A 23,056-nucleotide genomic window follows, 5' to 3' on the forward strand; every position below is an offset into this window, starting at 1 on the left:
CTCATACAACCTAGCATCCCAGATGATCTGTTCTGCATATAGATTAAAAGAATTTAGAAGAGGGAATTAGGATGGGAGCTTGGGGCTTCTTTTGTACTATATCTCAGGAATTGCTTGCCTTTGGCATAGGTCCTTGAATCTTCAGATGACCAGGCAACAATAAGTTCCCGTTTTACAAATAAGGAAGCTGAGGTCTATTGAAGAAAAGTAACTTGGCCACACAGCACCTGAACTCAGGGGTCCCAACACTATAGCCTTAATATGGGAGCTAGCATTATGAGGCCACATTTTGGAGTGACCAGGGCTTGACCAGGAGTCTGGTGTTTATGAGGAAATGGTATTATTAGTCTCATATAACTGGAAGGAACCTAGACACCAATACAAGCATCTCATTCTTGAGTTGAAGAAACAAACCTGAGAGAGAGAGAGAGAGAGAGAGAGAGAGAGAGAGAGAGAGAGAGAGTGTGTGTGTGTGTGTGTGTGTGTGTGTGTGTGTGTGTGAATGAGGTGGGGTGAGGGGAGGGGGATAAGCTTATGGCCAAGCTGGAACTGTTTCTGTTTGTTTAGATATAGCCCTCAACTCTGCCGTGGCAAGTTGGATGACCCTGCTTGTCAGCCCCCTCCTTTCTTGCCATGTCCCAGGAGAGAGCCTCTGAGAAAGAGGCTTTTGTTTCACCAGCTTCTTCTGACTTCCTCCTAGGGTAGTTCTACCCAGTGTGTCCCTCACCCCATTAGCTCAGATCTGTACTTGTCCCTGTTCCAGGTTTAAAGGGCCAGGGAATCTGAAGCTCTTCCACAAGCTTGTACTTTTTAGATATAGTTGGGAACACCATAGACTTAAAAAAATTTATAATCAAAGAGTTGTTGTTTTTATGTGCTGTTGAGTTGCTTGGAACTCATAGCAACCCTATGTACAAGAGCCCTAAACCCTGTTCCATCCTGCACCAACCTCACTATCTCCAACACACCCACCCCCATTACCCCAGACACTGAATCAATCCATCTTATCGCGGCTCTTCCTCTCCTGTGCTGTTTGTCCCTCCACCCTCCCAAACATGATGTTTCTCTCCAAGGACTGGTCCCTCCTTGCAACATGCCCAAAAGTATCCTTGCCTCCAAGGAGTAAGTAGCCTGGTTTCACCCTCTCTAGGATGAACATGTTTGTTCTGGATTTAATAAAAAAAAATGTGTGTGTGTGTGTGTGTGTGTGTGTGTGTGTGTGTGTGTTTATACCATCAAATTGGATCTGACTTGTACAAGAGGAGGTTGCCTCTCCTCCAGCAGAGCATCTGGTGGATTCGAACTGTGTACCTCTGGAATTGCAGTGCAGCTTCTTTCCACTAGGCCACCAGAGCTCCCTTAAATTAAAATTCTACTGTTGATTCTCTCTGTGGCTTTGAACAAGCCATTTGTCTTTTTTTTTCCCTAAGCCTTAATTTCATCAGGAACTAAGAGGATGTGCATCCAGTTGTGTTATAGCATCCAATTGCCAGTGTAGGGGTCTAACTCTGCCACTCATTGTCATTGTCTTTGGTGAATTGTACCACCCTTCTGAGTCTCAGTTTCTGTATCTGTAAACAGAAGCTGCTTCCCTTTTATTTTATCCTTTAGCCCCAGAAGCAAGCTCTTTACTTTTTTTTTATTTTTTGAGAAAATGTATACTTTATTTGGTATTAACAGGTTTAAACGTATTCTCTTTTGTTTTTAAAATTTCCATTCATTTATTGTTACACATTTTCCTCCCTACCTCTCCTTCACCCTAGTTTGCTTTTTTCTTTGGGGAAAAAAGTTCTTTCATTGTTATATAGTACCCCCCTTCCGGACCACTTTACTGTGCAACTCTTACTCTGGACTCTTGTCATGCCAATAATACCTAATCATATGTTCCTTTTATACAGTTCTTTCCCTTGTCTGTTTCAATGCTGTGTATATTATTTATCCCCTCTTTTCTTAGTTTCTCCCCAACCCCCATATCAGTCCTGTGGCATTATACAGTATTTGTCTTTTTGTGACTGAGATATTTCACTCAGCATAATGTCTTCCATGGTCACCCATTTTGTATATTTCATGAGTTCTTTGTTTTCCAGTGCTGTGTAATATTCCATTGTGTGAATACACCACAGCTTCTCTATCCATCCATTTGTTGATGGGCATTTGGGCTGTTTCCAACTCTGTGCTATTGTGAACAAAGCCACAATAAACATGGATGTGCATATATCTGCTTGGGTGGAAGTTCAGGTTTCCTTAGGGTATATTCCCAGTAGTGGAATTTCTGGGTCAAGTGGTATTTCTATTTGCAACTTTTTGAGAAAGGGCTATACTGCCTCCCTAGTGGTTGCATCATTTTATACTCCCACCAGCAGTGAGTAAGGGTTCCAGTTTCTCCACAACCTTGCCAGCATTTGATGTTTGCTCCATCTGTTAAATTTTGCTATTCTTATTAGGGTGAGATGATATCTCATAGTTGTTTTGATTTGCATCTCTCTTAGAGTTAGGGATTTTGATCATTTCTTCATGTGTTTGTTCACCATTTGAATGTCTTTTTCGGTGAAGTTTCTGTTCATATCCTGTGCCCATTTGGCAATTGGGTTGTTTAACTTTATCTTGTCCCTTATCAGAAATGTCATTACCAAATATTTTTTCCAGTCTGTGATTTCCCTTTTTACCCTGTTGGAGACGTTTTTGAATGTGCATAGGGATTTAATTCTTAGAAGGTCCCCATTCATCTATTTTATCCTCTCCTGGTTGTAGGCTACTCTTTTTTCTAAGTAAGAAAAGGTGAAGAAATAAAATTACTTGTCCCAGGCCACCTAGCTAGAAATTGGTGGAGCTAGATTAAACCTATGTGATTCCAGAGGCCAAGTTCATAACCTTTAGGCTACCCTGCCTCCCAGGTATGCTCACATCCCACCCTCCTCTGCACAAGGAAATAGTGGATGGGAGGCCGACTGTAAGCTTGCTGGTGACTGATGTTAAATCTGGAGTAGGCCTGAGGCCCATGTCAGCTTTCAAAGCAGGGAGAGAGAGAAGAAAGAACTACTTAAAAGGAATGTATGAGTAGGCATTATATGTAAGACAACAGTACAAAATAAGAGGTGTATTGCATAGAGAACTGGGAGAGGAGGGGAGGGAGGGAATTTTGCAACAACAAATGAATATTTAAAAAAAGTGAACTGGGGGTGGCAGAAGGGAGGGGAAGGGAGGAAAATGTGCAACAATGAATGAATGAAAATCCAACTTTTCTGTAAACTTTCATTAAAATAAAAAAAAAAGACTATATTGCTTCTACTGGTAAACACTGCTCCTCAGTGGACTTCCATTTTCCTTTATTCTTGTGTTCCCTGTGAAGTGATAACACTTTACCTGTATGGAGACTTATTGTTCAAAGAATAAAGCCAGACATCCTGAGGCATCTCTCTCCAGCTATCATTGTGGGTCAGTGTGCAGTTGAGGCATAAAGATGAACTCATAAAACTCATTGCTTTTGAGTCGGAACTGACTCATAACTTACCCTCCAGTGGGTTTTCAGAGGCTGTATGTTGTATGGGAGGAGATTGCCCATCTTTCTCCTTCAGAGCACCTGGTAAATTCAAACCAGGCACCTTTGGGTTGGCAGCACAATTCTCTCGACTGGGCCACCAGAGTTCTCTAAAGATGTTTAAAAGAAGTTTAAAATACCCTGAGTCAGTTACACCGGCACAGAATTAATGCTAAAACAACAAAAAATTCTTTGGGATCACAGAATACAATTGTATTTATTTCACAGATGGGGAGACTGAGGCAAGGCTTGGGAGAAATATTTCCCCTGGGTGGGTTCTGTAGACCCTGTGCTGACCTGAGAAGACATAAGACTATGATAGACAGATCTCTGCTCTCCTTCACGTCGATCCCTATTCAGATCACTATGTACTCTTATGGATAACACCTCTCGCATAGCTCATATTTTCTGTAGTCAGAGGCCCTTGCCATAATCTGGCCTAGACAATCACATTTACCTCCTAATTGGTATTCTTTTTTTGATTGAGATTTTAATGAAAGTTTATAGAGAACTTGGATTTCCATTTCTTCATTGTTGCAGATTTTCCTCCCTGCCCATCCCTCCCTCCAGTTCGCTTTTCTCTTTGAAAAAAAAAAATTCTTTCATTGTTATACAATCCCCTTCAGTCCACTTTACTATGCAGCTCTTATTCTGGACTCTTGTCATGCAAATAATACCTAATCATATATTCCTTTGAAACAGTTCTCTTCCTCATCTGTTTCAATGCACTGTACATTATTTATCCCCTCTTTTCTTAGTTCTCCGAACCCCAATGTCAGTCCTGTTTATAATAGTGGCATTATGAAATATTTGTCCTTTTGTGACTGAGATTATTTCACTCAGCATAATGTCCTCCAGGGTCACCCATTCTGTATAATATTTCATGAGCTCTTTGTTTTTCAGTGCTGCATAATATTCCATTGTGTGACTATGCCACAGCTTCTCTATCCATTTGTTTATGGGCATTTGAGTTGTTTCCAACTCTTTGCTATTATAAACAAAGCTGCAATAAACATGGGTATCCATATATCTGCTTGGGTGGCAGTTTCTTTAGGGTATATTCCCAGTAGTGGAATTGCTGGGTCAAATGGTATTTCTATTTGCAAGTTTTTGAGAAAGGGCCATACTGCCTTCCATAGTGGTTGCACCATTTTACACTTCTACCAGCAGTGAATAAGGGTCCCAGGTTTTCCACAGTCTCGCCAGCATTTGTTGTTTGCTGCTCTGTTGAATTTTGCTTTTGTAACTGGAGTGAGATGATATCTCGTAGTTGTTTTGACTAATTGGTATTCTTAAAGCCCATGTGCCCTTTTCCCTTTTGTTCTCCACCCTGCAAATGGATAGATGGGTTCTCGTTGCTGTTAGAATAGACTCTACCTTGAATACCAAGGCTCTGGATGGCCCGACCCCTGCTGACCTCTTCAGCTGCATGTTTGTGACTTTCCCCTTTGCTCTCTGTGTACAGTCACATAGGCCTTTCTGTTTAACAGGTTCAACAACTTCCTCAAGGTTCCTCCAAGTCAAATGCCAGCCTCTCAATTTCCAGCTCCATGCTGAGTCCATGAAATCATGTTTTGAGAAGCTAACACTATTTCCTCCTTCTAGGTTCCTGACTGACGAACTTACTCACAGAGAGCTGGTTGTGGACAGAAGAGGGGTAAGTGATGCAAAGGCTCAGTCTTACTCTTCTGCTAAAGCTGGACAAGGTCATCTTGCATACTCCTGGTCTCCCTCTGTCTAGGTTGTAAGTTTCTGGTGAATTTGAAGAAGGGGGTTATCGCCGAGGGGGGTCCCTAGGTTTGGTTTGGTTTGATTTGTGGTAGGGGCTGAAATGCATGTTATTATTTTTTTTTAATGCATGTTATTAAGTACCCTTATGTAATGTGCTTGTGTTGCTTGTACCATGACAGGCTATTAATGGGATTGGACCTGGAAGTTGATCCTGCAGCTCTCACTTTCTTTTGCTCATTTGTCCCCAGATGGTAGACTTGACTTGTGAGAGAGTGTTCTCTGCTGCCTCTGCCTCTTGCTACTATGTGATTTTGGGCAACTGCCTTCTTTTCTGCTGGCTCTAGTTTTCCTAAATATACATTGTCAGACGAAGGGGTGGGAAAAGGTAGGATCAGATGAAATGAGCTGTTTTCAAACTTTCCAGCAGAGAAATCCCTTTGTCAGATAATCCAAAGGAATCTCAAAGTACAAAACAGCTAAAGGAGTTTGAAATTGAGGAATTCTAGTTGATCAATTCTACAGCTTCCCAGCAGTCTCTAGACAATGCCACAGACTCTGTGTAAAATACTTTGAAAACCACTGGCCCAGGGAATTTCAAAACCTCTTTCCAGCTTTAAGGTTCTGTGACTCTGGAAGGGCCAGGATGTAGAAAGGGAACTAAGCCAGCGAAAACATTTGCATATTGTTTTATGATGTATTGGGAAATCTTAAAATAATATGCAAATGTCACTGGTGTTATTAGTGAAGCACTATTTATTGTTAGAGCTGAGAGATGTTGTCATCCTTGAACCTTCTGCTTTATTTTTCGCTAAAGGTTTTTCTAGTGGACCGTTCTGTTTTGTGATGTGTGCACGTGTGTGTTGTATGTACATGAGCAGGGCAGCAGAGGCATGAGAATGAACTGGGGCTGAGCCAGGTTCAGGCAAGTAGACTGAATGAACAGCAGAGCTGGGAGCGTGCTGCTCCTGGGGTGGTGCAGGTGGAGGGGTAACTTTAGCTCTAGTTAAAAGGAGGAATTTGGCTCCTTCCTGCCAGCGCATGGGCCCCACGGAGATCTAGGCAGGAAGCGCCAGGAACAAGGAATCCTCTGTCCAAAGCCATAGCGCAGCCAGAACAGAGGAGGTGGATTAGGAGTTCCCAGGAGGGGCCCTGCCTGGCCTTTCCCTGACATTTGGACAAGGGGTAGAACTTAGTATATAGCTTGGGGAAGCAGAGAAGGGTTTTTGCATTTATTCTACAAGTTCCCAAAGCTTCCTGAAGCTCTCCAAGCTCAGAGGCAGGCAACACTGTAGGGAACAGAGCCTAGGAAGATGAGATTCTAGGCTTTAGCTGCCATCAGTTTACTGGAGGATACAGGAACTGGGAGTAATGATAGAGTTGCCCAGGTGGCGTGCTGCCATGGAACGTGAGGCACTCTGGCCTACAAATTCAGAGCCTTGGATTTGAGCTTTTGCTCTGACACTTATTTACTCTGGTTTTAGCTAATCACTCCCTCTTTCTGGACTTTGATTTCTTCTTCTGTAAAATGGGAGCACTCAGCAGCCTAAGTGTCAGGATATAGCTTTTCAAACATTTTTAGATTTCAGATTCCCAATACATAACATTTATGATAGAACCTCTCTAGTTGAATTATGGGAATTTTACCCAGAATTCTGTCCTCTTCACTGTCTTTATTCCGGGGTGGCTTTGGAAGTACTGCTGAAGATTATTGGAGCAGTGTCTTGCAACCCCTGGGTAAGGAGGGTGAGTCTTTAGAACATGTTTTACAAACTTTGTTTCCACCCAAATGAAATGGTCTGTTCCCAAGTGTATGCTGTTATTATTAGGTGCTGTCAAGTTCACTGTGACTCATTGTGACCTTATAAAAAAACAGATCTGAACTTTGGCCTGTTCTGTACCATCCTCATGATCCCTGTTATGCTCAAGCCCATTGGGGTAGTCATCAGCCCATCTCATTCGGGATCTTCCTCTCTTTCACTCTACCTTTCCCAGCGTAATGTCTCTCTCCAAGCACTGGTTTCCCCTGAAAATACACTCAAAGTATATAGGAGCAGTTGAAAAACTGGCTTCAGTTCAGCCCTGCCCATGTCTAGCACTGGCTAGAGCCTGAAACATTTGGTATATTTTTTTCAGAAACAAATGGCAAAAACTCAGCAAAGTGACTTTTAAGCCAAAAAAGTATTTAATGCTTTAAGTTCTTGTGCTTGAATGGTGAGGAATCAGTTCCATTTAGGCTGTAAATGGGGGTCAGTACCACCAGTACTCTTCACAGCCATTACTGCTTGTCTCTCCCCTGTGTCCTTGGCAGGAACTTACCACTTCCTCCATTTAGGAATCCATACAGAAAGAGGGAGCTGTTTTTCCTGCAGCATCATATCAATCCCAGGGAAGGACTCTGGTGGATTCAATCATTATTGATGAAGAGAATGGTCAGGTTATTTTAAGTGAACAGGCCTGGGTCCTGGGCCTAGCATGCATCTAATAGTTGAGCAGGGCAGATCACCAGAAGAGGAGTGGGAGGGCTGCCAGGCCTGGAGAACCACAGGCATACATAGAGTGATAGTTGAGTCTTGAGTTACAGGAGAACAATTCACAGGCCTGCAAGAGGCCATAACTCCATGTTCAGTCATAGTAATATAAATAGTAACAAAAATAATTATAGCTACTGTGGTACTAGGGATATTGTAGCTGATGTTAGATGGATCTTAGCTGAAAGTAGGGAATACCAGAGCTGTGTTTCATTGACTATGCAAAGACATTTGACTGTGTGGATCATAACAAACTGTGGCTGACTCTGAGAAGAATGGGAATCCCAGAACACTTGATCGTTCTAATGCGAAACCTATACTTGGACCAGGAGTCAGTCGTCAGAACAGAGCAAGGGAACACTGCATGGTTCAAAATTGGGAAGGGCGTACGCCAGGGATGCATCCTATCTCCATACCTTTTCAACCTATATGCAGAACAGATTATCCGGGAGGCTGGGCTCTATATGAGGAGAAATGTGGGGTCAAGATTGGTGGACAATTTATCCACAATCTGCGTTATGCAGATGACACAACCCTGCTTGCTGAAACTGAAGAGGACTTGAAGCACCTGCTGCAGAGGGTCAAGGACTGCAGCCTACAATATGGATTGAGGCTCAATGTCAAGAAGACAAAGATTCTCACCACTGGACCAATCGGCAGCATCAGGATGGATGGTGAAGAGATTGAGATTGTACACAGCTTTAGTTTGCTTGGCTCCACAGTCAACAGTCTTGGCACCAGCAGCCAGGAAACTAAAAGGCGCATTGCCATGGGAAAGTCTGCTGCTAGGGACCTCTCCAAAGTACTGAAGAGCAATGGTGTCTCTCTGGAGACTTAAGGTGCGTCTGATACAGGCCATGGTCTTTGCAATCACTTGTTATGCATCAGAGAGTTGAAGAATTGATGCCTTTGAGCTGTGGTGCTGGAGAAGAGTATTGAGAATACCATGGACTGCTAGGAAAACAAACAGATATGTCCTGGAAAGGGTTAAACCGGGTGGCTTCTTGGAGGCAAGGATTCTGAGGCTCCATCTAACATACTTTGGACATGTTGTAAGGAGAGACCGGTCCTTGGAGAAGGACATCATGCTTGGGATGGTGGAGGGACAGCGCAGGAGGGGAAGGCCCTCTATGAGATGGATTGATTCAGTGACTGGGATAATCGGGATGGGAGTGTCAGAGACAGTGCAATTGGCACAGGACAGAGCAGAGCTTAGGGCCGTTGTACATAGGGTCGCTATGAGTCGCAAGCGACTTGACGGCACATAACAACAACAACAACAACTGTTTACTCAGTTGTTCTCCCTGTGCCTGGCTTTCTTATATTCCTTTATACAGGCACATCTCAAGAGATAGTGCAGATATAGTTCTAGAGCACCACAGTAAAGCCAATATTACAATAATAGAACTTTCCCCCCCATGTGCATATAAAAGTTAGTATACACACACACACACACACACACACACACTCTCTCTCTCTCTCTCTCTAAAAGTTTATGATCATTATACTATAGTGAGGGAGCTCTGGTGGTTCGAATCCACCAGTGGCTTTGTGGTAGAAAGATGGCCAGTCTCCTTCAATTTAGAGCCTCAGAAACTAACCAGAGGGTCACTTCCCCTTAAAAAGCAGGGAGTCTTATTATGTGTGCAGTGTTATTATGTGAGTTGGAACCAACTCATAGCTGACCCTCCAGGAGGTTTTCAGAGGCAATAAATCACACAGGAGGAAATAATCTTTCTTCTGCAGAGTATCTGCTGGCTTTGAACCTGAAGCCTTCAGCTTGGCATCATAGGTCCTTATCATTGGGCTAGCAGAGCTTCTTCTGTTGTAGAAATAATATTGTTAAGTAAGCATTATTATTAAGTGTGCATTTGTTGTTGTTTGCTGTCAAGTTGAGCACGACTCTTAGTGACCCTATGAACAAAAGACCTGAACCCCTTCTATATCGTCGTTTCTCTAAATTCATAGTTTCCAGAGGCATGTTGTTTAGGAGGTGGATGCCACTCCTGTTTCCAAACCTGTCTAAACCTAGGAACTCCACCAAACACTGTCCACCATGAGTAACCATTATGACATTTGATATTCCAGTGGCATAGGGTTCAGTATCATAGCAACTCAGGTTACCTCAGTACAGCAAATTGATAGACTAGTGCTGTACCACTTAGAAGCATGTTCCTTCAAAATATAACAACATTAGGCTCTCAGGCCTATGCCCCTCAGGCCCAACCAGCTTTTAAATACAAAGACTATTCTGTGAGGTGATGTTGACTCTAAACAAGAGCCTTAAATAAAATACCAACCAAACATTCCACTCTGTCCCTCAAGCAAAACAAGAGAGCCCACCTTTCATAATCCTACTGCTTCACCCAGTCCCCAAACTAGAAAAGGTGGAAATATTGTGCATGTTGCTAAAATATGACACATAAACACAAAATGAGCACATAACTGTTTGCAAAATGGCATTAATGGGCTTTCTCAATGCAGCGTTGCCACAGACTTTCAATTTGTTTAAAGAGAAAATAAAACACCAAACCCTAACAAATCCAACAACTGCAAACAGTATCTGCAAATTATATAAAGTGAAATGCAATAAAGTGAAGCATGTCTATATCTCAATTCTCCTGACACCTTTTGGGTGTGGTTTAGCTGTTAGGTGTTGTTTAGTTGTTAAGTATACAACAGATCTGAACCTTGCCCTGTCCTGCACCATCCTCACTATTTCTACTGTGCTCAAGTTCATTGATGTGGTCACTGTATCAGTGCATCTACGTGAGCATCTTTTCTCTTTTTCACTGATCCAGCATGGGTTGCTCCCAGCATGAATGGGACTGGCCCCTTCTGACAACATCCTCCTGACAACAATATATGAGATGGAGCTTTACCATCCTTGCCACTAAGGAGCAGTGTGGTTACACTACCTCCAAAACGGATTTGTCTGTTCTTTTGGAAGTCCATGGTGTGTTCAGTACTCTTCTCCAACACCACAGTTTAAAGGCATAATTTCTTCTTCTTTGGTCTTCCTTATTAATTATCCAGTTTTCAGATGTATAGGAAACAATTGAAGATATCATGGCTTGGATCAGGGCTACTTTAGTCTTTAACTGGACATCCTTGCTCTTTAGTACTTTAAAGAGGTCATTGGGTTGTTGTTTTGTACCATTGAGTTGGAATGGACTCATAGCTGACCCTCCAGCAGGTTGTCAGAGGCAATAAACAGAGAAGTAGATGTCTTCTCCCACAGAGCAGCTGCTGGATTTGAATCATGTGCCTTTGGGATTGTAGCAGTTTCTAACCCCTAGGCCATCAGAATTCCCTTGGAGTAGTTCTGTCCTTTTGGTCGGTACAACTATTATCCTGTTTCTTAAAATATTAAAAATTTTATAGTAGAAAATTTAGTGGCATTAGTGACATCCAATTCCTAAACAACATACCTCTGAAACGTTATAAACTTTGATAAATGTCAATAGTTGTAGAGGGGCTTCAGGCCTTTTGTTCATAGGGTCGCTAAGAGTCGTGCTCAACTTGAAGGAAATCAACAACACAATTTATATAATGTTGTTTAGCCTCATTGTTACACCTAGGAGTGAAATTGTTGGATCATGTGGTGGTTTGGTGTTTAATTTTTTGAGAAATATCTCCTTTTATAGATGAGAAAATGAAGGGATAGATGACTTAAGATCAAACATTGAATAAGAATAGTATCTGGGATTCAAGTCCAGTGAACCTAACTTCAGAGCCTTTGTTCTGCTCACAGTTGGTCAAGTGACCAGCCTCCATTTATTATGTGCTAGTCCAGGACCATGAAGCTCTTGACCTTCAGGGGCTTCCAAGATCCAGGCTGTGCTGTTCTACTTATTGGAAAGACTTCCTTCTCTTGTTCATAGATTCACCTTCATGTTCATTCATCTATCCCCATCTAGTAGGTGGCCCTGAGCTAGAGGTTTTGATCTTCATCAATTGTCTTTCTCAAAGCTGTCCCAAAATTAAAAAAAAAAAAAGCTGTCCCAAAATTTACCATAATAAATAAATCATGTAACTGAGCTCTTGCTTTGTGCCTAGCCCATGCTAAACCCTATATGAACAGTATTTCACTTAATCACAGTAGCAACTGTGGTATTGTTATTGTTGGTGTGTACCATAGAGCTCCGACCAACCCATAGCTGACCCTTCAGTGGGTTTTCAGAGGTGGGTAATCACAGTGGAGGAGATGTCCATTTTCAGGGGTGGGTAATCACAGAGGAGATGTCCGTCTTTTTCCCGTGGAGCAGCTGGTAGATTCAAACCATGTGCCTTGTGGATTGTAGCACAGCTTCTTAACATTAGGTTACCAGAGCTCCCTTGTAGTATTAGTGAAGGGTGTTAAATATGCCATGGGCTGTCAAAAGAACAAACAAACTTGTCTTGAAGGTAGTGCAATCTTCAGGAATGCTCCTTAGAGGCAAGGATAGTGAAACTGCGTCTCACTTTGGGTATATTGTCAGGAGGAACCAGTCCTTGGAGAGAAAGGTAAAGAGGGTCAGTGAAAGAGAAGACCTTTAACGAGGGTCAGGTAGATTGACACAGTGATTTTCAGCAAAGTTGAGGTTGGTGGAGATTTTGAGGACAGTGGTAGGATAGGGCAAGTTTCCTATCTGCTGGTCATCATTTCACTATGTGGTTGTGTATGAATGGGACTCATAGCAACCCTGTGAACAGTGGATCTATTCATAGGGATGACAGAAGAATTGATGCCTTTGGATTGTGGTGTTGGAGAAGAGCACTGAACATCCCATGGACTGGCAAAAGAACAAATAAATATGTCTTGGAAAGGGTGCAGCCGGAGTGCTTTTTGGAGGCAAAGATGATGAAGCTTCACCTCACATACTTTGGGCATGGTGCTAGAAGGGACTATACCTTGGAGAGGTAAATGATGGTTGGAAGGGTGGAGGATGAGTGAAGGAGAGGAAGACCCTCGACCAGGTGGATTGATAAAGTGATTGCCACAGGGGACTCTGGTGTGTCAGAAAGTGTGAAGATGAGAGGATGGGACAGGGTTTCAGATCTGATTTTTCACTGTGAGTCAAATGGATGGCATCTAACAACGCAACAATGTAGGTACTGTTATTGTCTACATTTTCCAGACAAAAGATGGGTGTGGGAGAGGAAAAATCCAAGGTCATTTGGCTGATAAATGACAGAGTTCTATTTGAACTCAAGTCTATCTATTTAGAAACCACTGTAAATCACCTTTGTGCCAGTGTAACTATGACAGAAGGAAAATTGCCGTTGAAGAGGAATGGGGAAAGTGATACTGACATTCAGAGGGAAGAGATTAGGAACAGAGAAGAGCAGTGAAAATGTGATTCTCAGAGGAGGGGGTCTTTGATTGAGACCTTACTGAGGCCTAGGGTTTGGATGTTCCGTGCAGAGAGAGCTCTCCAGGTCAAGGAATCTCCTAAGAGAAGGTATAGAAGGGTGAGCTAGAAATAATTAAGTTTGGCCACCCTACTACAGAAAGAGCCTTCTCCTCCTCTATTCCACAAAGATGCAGAGAGGTTTCATCTTGTCTTCTCTCTTCTCTAGGTCACCACAAGTACTATTTCCTCCACCTTATTTCCCCAGAAGTGAAAAGGGCGGGCCCCAACTGGATGGTGGATGTGTTCGTCAGGTTTCCTCAGAAAGACAGAGCAACATTTGATAGATATATAGGTCGACAGCTATGCAGATAAAACAACAAATAAACAAATGTATTGCTGTCACGTTGATTCGAACTCATAGTGAACCCATGGGTTACCGAGTAGGCTCCTTAGGGTTTTCTTGTGCGAAAGGTTTTTTTGTGTTGTTGTTGTTTTTTTTTTTTCTAATGGTATATTTTATGGTATATTTACTGGTATGTTTACTGAGGTTTAATTTACATAAAAAAATTTCGCCTGTTAATGGTAACGAGTGTATTCCTGCACTGGCTGCAACTTTTAACGAAACAGTTTGCCAACATCTTTTCCCCTTAGGGAGCTCTAGGTGGATCCAGACTGTCAATCTTTAACTGGTTGTTGTTAGGTGCCATTGATTTGACTATGTCCTAAAACAACAGATCTGAACCTTGACTTATCTATCCTGTGCCTGCCTTATGATCTCGGATATGCTTCAGCACATTGTTCCAATCACTATGTCAATCCATATAATTGGGAGTCCTCTTTTTCTGACCCTCCACCTTTCCCAACATGATGCCATTTTCCACGGGCTGACCTTTCCTGACAACATGCCCACAGTATGTGAGACAAAGTTTTATTGTTCTTGCCTCTAAGGAACACCACTTTCACCATCCAGGGATCTTGCAGGTGGATAAATGGATAGGTAGATCTGTGAAGAATTAACTCATGCAATTGTGAGGACTGTTGTCATTGGGTACTGTCAAGTTGATTATGACTGATAGTGACCTTCTGTACAATAGAATGAAACGGCCTGATCCTGCACCATCCTCACAGACTGTTATGCATAAGCCCATTGTTACAGTCATTGTGTCAATCCATTTCATTGAAGGGCTTCCTTTTCGTCACTGACCCTGTTCTTTACCATGCATAACGTCTGTTTCTAGGCAATGGTCCCTCCTGTTATCATGCTCAAGGTATGTGAGACGAAGTCTCACCATCCTTGTTTTTAAGGAATGATCTGGCTGTGTTTCTTCCAAGACAGATTTGTTTGCTCTTTTGGCAGCCCTTGGTATATTCAGCATTCTTTGCCAGTATCATAATACAAAGGCATCAATTCTTCTTCATCTTCCTTATTTTAGCTTTCATGTGAAGTTATTGAAAATATTGTGGTTTGAGTCAGTTGAATCTTAGATTTCAAAATGACATCCTTACTCTTTTAAAAAAATATTTTTATTCTTTTATTATTATTATTTTTGTGTGAGTGTACCGTCAAATCAGATCTGACTGGTACAGGAGGAGATTGCCCCTCCTTCCCCGGCAGAGCATCTGGTGGATTTGAACTGTGCGCCTCTGGGATTGTAGTTGCAGCTCCTTGCCACTAGGCCACCAGAGCTCCCCTGACATCCTCACTCTTTAGCACTTTATCGAAATATCATTTGCAGCAGATTGTGAATGCCATTTGATTTCTTGACTACTGCTTACATGGGCATTGATTGTGGATCTAAGGAAAATGATATCCTTGATAACTTCAGTGTTCTTTGTTATAATGATGTTGTCTACATGGATCTGGTCATGAGGATTTTTGTTTTCTTTATGTTGAGGTGTCATCCATACTGAAGGTTCATGATCTTTGAGCTTCTTCAGAGAGTGCTTAAAGTCCTCTTTGCTTTCAGGAAGCAAGGCTATGTCATCAGCTTATTGAAAATTGATAAGGAGTTTTCCAGAAATCCTGCTGATGATCTCTTTTCTACATAGTCAAACCTCTTGGATTATTTTACTGAGCCTACAAATTGGATCTCCCACTCACTGCTGTTAAGTTGATTCTGACTCCAGTCAAATTTCTGAGATTTAATGGGAGGAGACTGCTCATCTTTTTCTCTGTGGAGCAGCTGGTGGATTTGAGCCAGAGACACAGCCTTTTGCTTAGCAGTGCAGCACCGTATAGACTGTGCCACCACCTCTCCCCTGCAGAGTTAATAAGTTAATAATGGTGAAAGGATATCACCCTGATTGATGCACATCTACATTGATTTCAAATCCATAGATGTCTCCTACCCCTGTGCCACAGCTAATTTCATCTACCTCCAAAGAATTCAAGAAGAAAATGGGGGGAATATGATGTTAGCACAGGGAACCCACTTGGTTCCAAAGAATGAAAGGATAACGTTCAAACTCAATGAGTTAGCTAATGCATTACCCCATTTTGTAGATAAGCAAATTGAGGTCCATAGGAAGAACTTATTCCGTCATAATCTCATTGGTAGAGTTGTCACATAAAAGTTTGCCATGTCATTTTATCCTGAAAATGGATGCAAGTGTAAGAGACTCCTAAGGGAAATGCATTTTCTTTCTCTTGTTCTTGCCCATTGATTCCTCTCCCTGAAGCCATGGTGCTGAAATACTTACTCTTTTTTTTTTTAAATACTTACTCTTTCTGCTCTGTAGCCTCTCCCTTCACATGGTAACAGATCATTCTCCCCAGTTTACTGCCTGCCTGAGAGCAAGGTGTGCTGTCTCTGGGGACCCAGCCCATATAAATATCACTCAGACAAGGCTCAGATGCCCAATATTTCTCCAATGAAATGCCTCTGGCATCTCTGGATTTTTCTAATCCTTCTTGGAGGAATTCCAGCATTTCTGCATAAGGGAAAGAGATAGAGACATGCAGTGGAGTTCTTTCATTGGAAAATTCACTTTATGATTTTGATCACATGGTTCATACCTGGGTTACAATTCGAGTTCTTAATTCTTTTTCATTTCTACAAAAGGCCCTTCTGTTTTTCATTTCACCTGATTTCCCTCATAATCATGAGGAGAAAGGAAAATGATTTAGTTGCCACTGAGTTGATTCTGACTCCTGGTGACCTTATGTGTGTCAGGGTAGAACTGTGAGTAGAGTTTTCATGGCTGATTTTCCACAAGTAGATAATCAGGCCTTTCTTCTGAGGTATTTCTGGAAATGCTTGCACCCCTCTAATCTTTTGGTCAGCACTCAAATGCACTGACAAGTTGCCTTACCCAAGACTCAAAAAATTAAGGCAGAGAGGGTATAATTATCTTCATCTTTTGGTTGCGTTAGCCAACCACAAGATAGGTGACCTCTTCAAGATCACTTAGCTAATGGGTGACAGAGAACAAGAACTAAAACAAGAATATAGAAGCCAGAGTCCAGAAATCATGATTTCTCTTTCTGTTGCTCATTGCTGATGGCCATTGTGATAGCTTCCTGGCTGGTCTCTCATTCATTCTCTCTCTCCCTCTACCACCCCCTCCCTCCCTACCCCCTCCAGGACTCTTCCTGGACCAGACCAGTATGTGGCATTCATGTCCTAATTCAAGCTTTCCCAGGCTTCATGATGCCTATAATATTAAGCCTAACTTGCAATTTTATTATTTACAGTTTGTATAAATCCAGCCCTAGTCTATTGCTCTTCCCAGTCTTAACTGATAACAGGTTAACAGTTCTGTTCCCCCTGACAAGATGGATGAGATTATCTGTTTGTGGAGGAGCCCCTCTAAGTTATAGGTATATATGTCAGCCTGCTGCTCAGGGACTGAGTAGAGAAACTGAGGTTGGGGCCAGCACAGTCTCTGCATCAGAGCAGCTAGAAAAGTATGATGAGGGAAAACTTTTGTGCTGGGCTGGTAGGAAGGAACTTTTCCCAGAAAAATCCACAAGTTATGTTTCAGAATGGAATAGAATTCACAGAGTGTTTACATTTTGCTCCATTTCTGCCCCAGAGAAAATCTTCATTGGGTTACCTTGAGCTTTCCCAGAAAAATGGCACTGGGCCAAACCATGGCGGAACCCTGGGCTTCTAAGGAGCAGAAAGTGTAGCAACTCAAAGCATCTAAGAATAACAAATTCTGGAATTAGGTGATGGTCATAGTTGCACAATTATGGGAATATATGAACACTCAACATTCTGCATATTAAAATGGTGAATTTGATGGTATGTGAATTATATCTCAATATAAAAAATTACTGGAATCGTTTGTCAAACAGAAACATAAATATATCAGTCAATGTAATGCATAAAGTACATCTGCAATGTTTGATTTTCGTAGCAGCTCTGACGAAGAGGCAGGGCAAGAAGAATGATCCTTTCAAACTGCTCAGCAATGGTCAAGGGTCCAGGGTGGCTGAATTAAAATTTTGTTGAGTTACAATAGATCCACATGGCTATCCCTTGCAACTCTCAACTCATTTATGAACCTCTACCAAGCACCTCTTCTAGAATTATGTGACTACTGAGGATGAGACTTCTCCCTCTGCCCCAGGAGTTTATAGTGTAGCAGGAAGGAACCCAGCAGTAACAACATAGTGCCGAGGGCACAACTGGTGACCTCAGGGATGTGGACTCCTGACCTGGCCTGGAGACTGCCAGAGTAGACTGCCAAGGAGAATTACAGGTGATTTGGTCCAGAAGGACATGGAAGTTGGCCAGAAGAAAGGGCAAGACGAACAGAGCAGATTGACACAGGCCTGGTCCTGGATGCTCTTGAATCCTGTGCTAAAATTTGGGTTTTCAAGGTTGTAGTGGGGCTGATGGTGGAAGAATTTTAAGCAGAGAAGGGACAGCCATTTGAGGCAGGCCCATCTCAGCCCATTCTCCAATAACCCGTGGGTAATATTATTAATGAAATCTAAGAACTAGTTAAGCTAATGCCCTTTTATTGAGTCCTTACTCTATGCCTAGGAACTATGGTGGAGTAGTAGGTTGCATGTTACGCTGCTAACCAAAAAGTCAGGGATTCAAAGCCACCAGCCATTCTACTGGAGAAAGGGTAGTTTGCTTTCATAAAGACAGTAATACTCTGTTTTATAGGGTTACTATGAATCAGAATGGTTTCACGTTATGCGAGGCTTAGTTGTAAATGATTCATACCTACTCACTCATCACTCATTGCTATCAGGTTGGAAGTAACTCGTAGCTGACTCTCCATTGGTTTTCAGAGGCTGTAAATCTCATGAGAGGAGATTGCCCATGTTTCTTCCCTAGGTAGCTTATCTAATTTATTGAATTTCATTTAATGATCTTCCTACCTAAGGGACCAGTAATAATGTTATCCCCATTTGATATGTGAGGAAACAATTGAGGTTCAGAAAGATCACACAATTTGCCTAAACTTTGGTAGAACTGGCACTCAAATCAAGAAACTGTGCTTTTAACCATAAAGCGTGGAAGAAGAAAGGAGCGCACAGCCCAGCTGGATTGCAAAGATTCCCCTTCAAAACTGGGAACCATATAGACTATAAAGTATCATTAACAAGGAGAAAAACTAGAAAAAAGAGAGGCACATAGGTTTGGAAATAACGGGGACCAAAGACTCCTTGGAAGGAGCGGAGTTGGAGATGAACCCTGAAAGTTACGCTGATTGTGATTCCGCAAATAAATTCAAAGGGGAGGACTGGTTCATAGTCAGAGCTGGATTTAAGCCCCAGCTCTGCAACTCACCAGGTTGTACATGATCTTGAGCAAATAATTTTCCCTCCCTCAATCTTGGTTTTCTTATCTGTCAGTAGTAGTAATACAATAATAATCTCCCACTCTGTGTTTACCAGGCTTAAATAAGGGTATCTTTGAACCATCTGTGGCCTATGGTGTGCTTGTTTGAAAAGTTCAGTGCTATCCCCTAAGTGGTCTTACCTAAGAAGTAAAAATGTTGGTAACTCCATCTCCACTCTCTGCTAGATTCTGGAGCAGTAAGGAGTGAAGGAACCAAGACTTGGTCCTGTCTTGGCTGATGGAAGTGGTATCAGCCTCTTGAACTTGTTGCTCGTGAAGGCTGGTTTCTTCCTTTGGTAGATGGAGAAGCTAGGGTCCACACTGGGAAAGCGACTAACTTCAGTTGCTTTATGCAAAAGGAGAAAACTAACAGTGGAAAGGGAATAGATTACGCAACTAGAATAGCAAGCACTGCCTTGTTCAGATGTGCATTCTGGCCAGATCTGGGGAGAAAACCAGACTTAGAGAAGGTCTCAAGAAATGCCTTCATGAATGACACATGCAATTCCCTTTTTCTTTCTGGGCCTCAGTTTCTCCATCTGGATCCAGTACCTATCAGTTAAGCCAGTTGGCATTGAGTTAGTTGGCTTCCATTCATGACAACACCAGGTGTGTCAGAGTAGAGCTTTGAGTTTTCTATGCTGACTTTAGAGTAGATCACTAGACCTTTCTTCCGAGGTGCCTCTGAGTGACCAGTATCTATGGTCCTTCATATTGCTGGTCTTCTTTGATCAGTGTTTTGAGTTACATGGTTACAACTTTTCCTCAGGTTCCATTTCCTCATTTGTCAAATATTGTTATTTTTAGGTACAGTTGACTATGACTCATACTGATCTTATGAACAATGGATCTGAACCCCCTGCCATATTCTGTGCCATCCTCACAATTCTTGATATATTTGAACCCATTGCTATGCTCACTGTGTTGATCCATCTTGAGGGTTTTCCTCTCTTTCACTTACTACCTTTCCAAGCATGATGTCCTTCTCCAAGCACTGGTCCTTCCTAATAACATGTCTCAAGTGCATGAGATGAAGTCTTGACATCCTTGCTTCTAAGGAACATTCTGGCTGTACTTCTTCCAAGACCAATTTGTGCATCCTTCTGGTAGACCATGGTATATGCAATATCTTTCATCACCAGCCTAATTTTTTTAAATTTTGTTTTTTTATTTTACTATTTGTGTGTGTGTGTGTGTGTGTGTGTGTGTGTGTACTGTCAAATCGGATCCCACTGGTACAAGAGGAGATTGTCTCTCCTTCTCCAGCAGAGCATCTGGTGACTTTGAACAGCAAACCTCTGGGATTGCAGTGCAGCTTCTTGCCACTAGCATACCAGAGCTCCATCACCAGCATAGTTTAAAGACATTAGTTCTTCTATATTTGTTTGGAACTTTACAAAACACATTCATATCCATTGCTGTATGTGGTCTTTAGAGTACTCACTCCCTAGGGAGGCAGAAAAGGTGGACATCGTCCCCATTTTAAGAATGCACCCTTGAGTCTTGCGAGAGGAGTAAAGACTCATTTACAATTTACACTCAGGTCATGCCTTGGGAACTGAACTCCTGACCAGAAGCAGCATGGAGATGAGTCATTGGGTCTGGGAGCTCTGACAAGGACGTTGGGGTGGAGAGGACTGCTACTTATTCTGAGAAACAGATTTTTATTCCTACATTTCGAAGAGTGAGAGACTGAATCAGTGACAGAGTAATTGTTTTAATGACCCTGCAGAAGTTGGCAGAAACACATGCACAGGCCTTGAGTATGATTGGGAGAAACCCATCTCTCACCTTTAGGCTTAGGCTTTCTGAAGCTTTGGGCAAATGATATCCCTGTTGTCTAGTATCTACTCACGCGAGTCTGAGCTCTGCACAGCCAGATTCCTGTTTTCTTTCTTGGCTTGCCTGCTCTCCTACCCCCATCTCAATGCCTGAGCCTAAAAATGGATTCTGCCTCCAGTTGCTCCTTTGTTGAGTCTCAATTTATTCTACAAGTTTTCATTGAGTTCCTATCATACGCTAAAACTCCCCCAGGTCCTGGGCTACAAAGGTGAGCACTACAGGCAAAGACATGATCAATATTGAGTAGCAGCACTGTGTACCGGTCTTGGGCAATCTGCAGGGGTGCAGGAAGGAATCTCAGTTCCCCAATGGATGATTCTGAATTTAGAAAAATGTCTCTGCTGTGGGAAGCTTCATGTGCTGGAGTCATGGGCTGGGGAATCGTGTTGGGCTATGGTACCATCTCTGCCACTGCCTTGCTGGGTGGCATTAGGCCCATTTCTACCCATCTCTGGGCCTCTTCCTCCCCATCTGCACAAGGAAGGACTCAGTTTAGATAGAAGAATAGCCCTGTCATTTGTGAAGTACCTGCCTAACCTACTTGTCATGTGCTCACACAAGCCCAGACTGATGCTAAACGCTCATTTTTGTTTAGCACATGGCTCCTGGGTTGTACAGCTCTTGAGGCTGGTTTCTGACTTGAGCACCAGGGACAAATTAGGAAAGATTGTCAGCTCCCCCTGCTGCACTCTGACCTAGAGAGACCTGGGCTGCTTTGGCTGCCACTAACATGCTGGTAGAGCATGTTCCAACAAGGTCTTTGTGACACAAAAGCCATCCATTCAGTAGGGATACCTGCATGCTGATGAGTGTAACCTCTGTGCTTTTCTTTGAGCAGGGAGTGTTGAGGGCTGAGAAAGGGGGCATGGGAGCACAACCTCAAGGATCCTGAACTGTGGAGTTGACTTAGCTAGCCCCCGCCAAACACATGGAAGTTAGTGCACCAAAGAGGGCAGGTTCTTCCAAGTGTACACTAAGTATCCCAAAGCTACACCTGGAGCATAGATCTTCTGACTTGCTCCACCAGACAAACACAGTTCAGCTATCCTGGTTATTGAGGTGGAGTATTAAAGGGTGGTTGTGTACCATTGAGTCAGAACTGACTGATAGTTGACCCTTCAGTGGGTTTTCAGAAGCGGTAAATCACCCCAGAGGAGATTGCCCATCCTTCTCTTGCGGAGCAGTTTGGGGGATTAGAACGGTGTGCCTTTGTGATGACAGTGCAACTCTGTACCACTAATTCACTATGTGTATACTTGGGAAACCAGAGGGTCATGGAATTTCATCCTGGCAGCTGTGAGTGGAAAGGGGGCTGTGTCTGCTTGTCATTTTGCTCCATCTTCCTGTCTCCTGCCATGCTTCTCAGATAAATTCCTGACTCTTTGCCTTAGTGACAATGACAGCTGATATGCTGCGTGACCTGTTCAGAGGAGGAAGGGAAACAGAAGATAGGCTCTTATGCTAGGTGAGGTGGGAGACCGGCTGAGTCCTAACTGCCTGATTTCCAATAATGGCACATTTAAGCTGTGCGCACCCATTGGCAGTGGGCAGTGTCCATGTGGCTGGGCTGGCAGGCTGAGGAGGAGCCTCTCTTTGCCCTCCCCCTTGTAGCTCAAGGCATCTACAGCCTCACCTATGACCTGCAGCTCTGGGCTCTGGCACAGGGACTGGTTTGGCAGGTTCCACCACATCCATGATGGAAGGACTGAGAAGAGGTGGTGCTGCCTGTCCCTGTCCTTCCCCAAATGCTATCCTTACCTCTGTCCATTTTTCTATCTCACTCAGGAAGCACAGATCCTAAGCCTTTCAGACCACTAGTCCTGGTTCTCTTGCTTATTCAGTATTTTTCCCTTCTGGAACCTCAGTTCTCTAGCTGTAAAATGGGACTTTGGACTCAGAGCTCCTCAGACACCTATATACTGTGATACTAATTATAGCTGTGCCATTTTCTTTGCATTCTTCTTATTTATTTATTTACTCACTCTGCATTCTTGGAGAAGATAAAGCAGAGTTCCTAGTGAGTAAAATGAGGATAACAGCCCTTATTTGCTTCCTGGGCATATGGTAAGTATCCAGTCTTCCTTGGGTGTATTTTCTGTCTCTAGTGTGGCCTACCTTTATCTGATTGAAATATCCTAGAATATCAGAATAATATCCTAGAGGTGATGCTTAACTTCTTTAGCAGTTACTCTAGTTTCTTCTAGCATTCTAATGTTTTCTCTTTTACTTACTTTTTTTTTATTTTTTATTTTTTATTATTTTGTGTGCGTGTACCGT

General features: G+C 42.7%; 1 protein-coding gene across 1 annotated transcript in view; it reads left to right on the forward strand.

The window, feature by feature from the left end:
• The window catches only part of EPB41L1 (erythrocyte membrane protein band 4.1-like 1), a 175,144-nt gene that overhangs the window by 15,517 nt on the left and 136,571 nt on the right, over positions 1-23,056 (forward strand). The window contains exon 2 of the mRNA XM_006881494.1: positions 5,144-5,195. The gene's annotated coding sequence lies outside the window, so the exon portion shown is untranslated. The remainder of the gene's footprint in view (positions 1-5,143; positions 5,196-23,056) is intronic.

Source organism: Elephantulus edwardii, unplaced genomic scaffold (assembly GCF_000299155.1).
Source record: "Elephantulus edwardii isolate Elephantulus edwardi_28Jun2011 unplaced genomic scaffold, EleEdw1.0 scaffold00015, whole genome shotgun sequence".
Classification (NCBI taxonomy): Eukaryota; Metazoa; Chordata; class Mammalia; order Macroscelidea; family Macroscelididae; genus Elephantulus; species Elephantulus edwardii.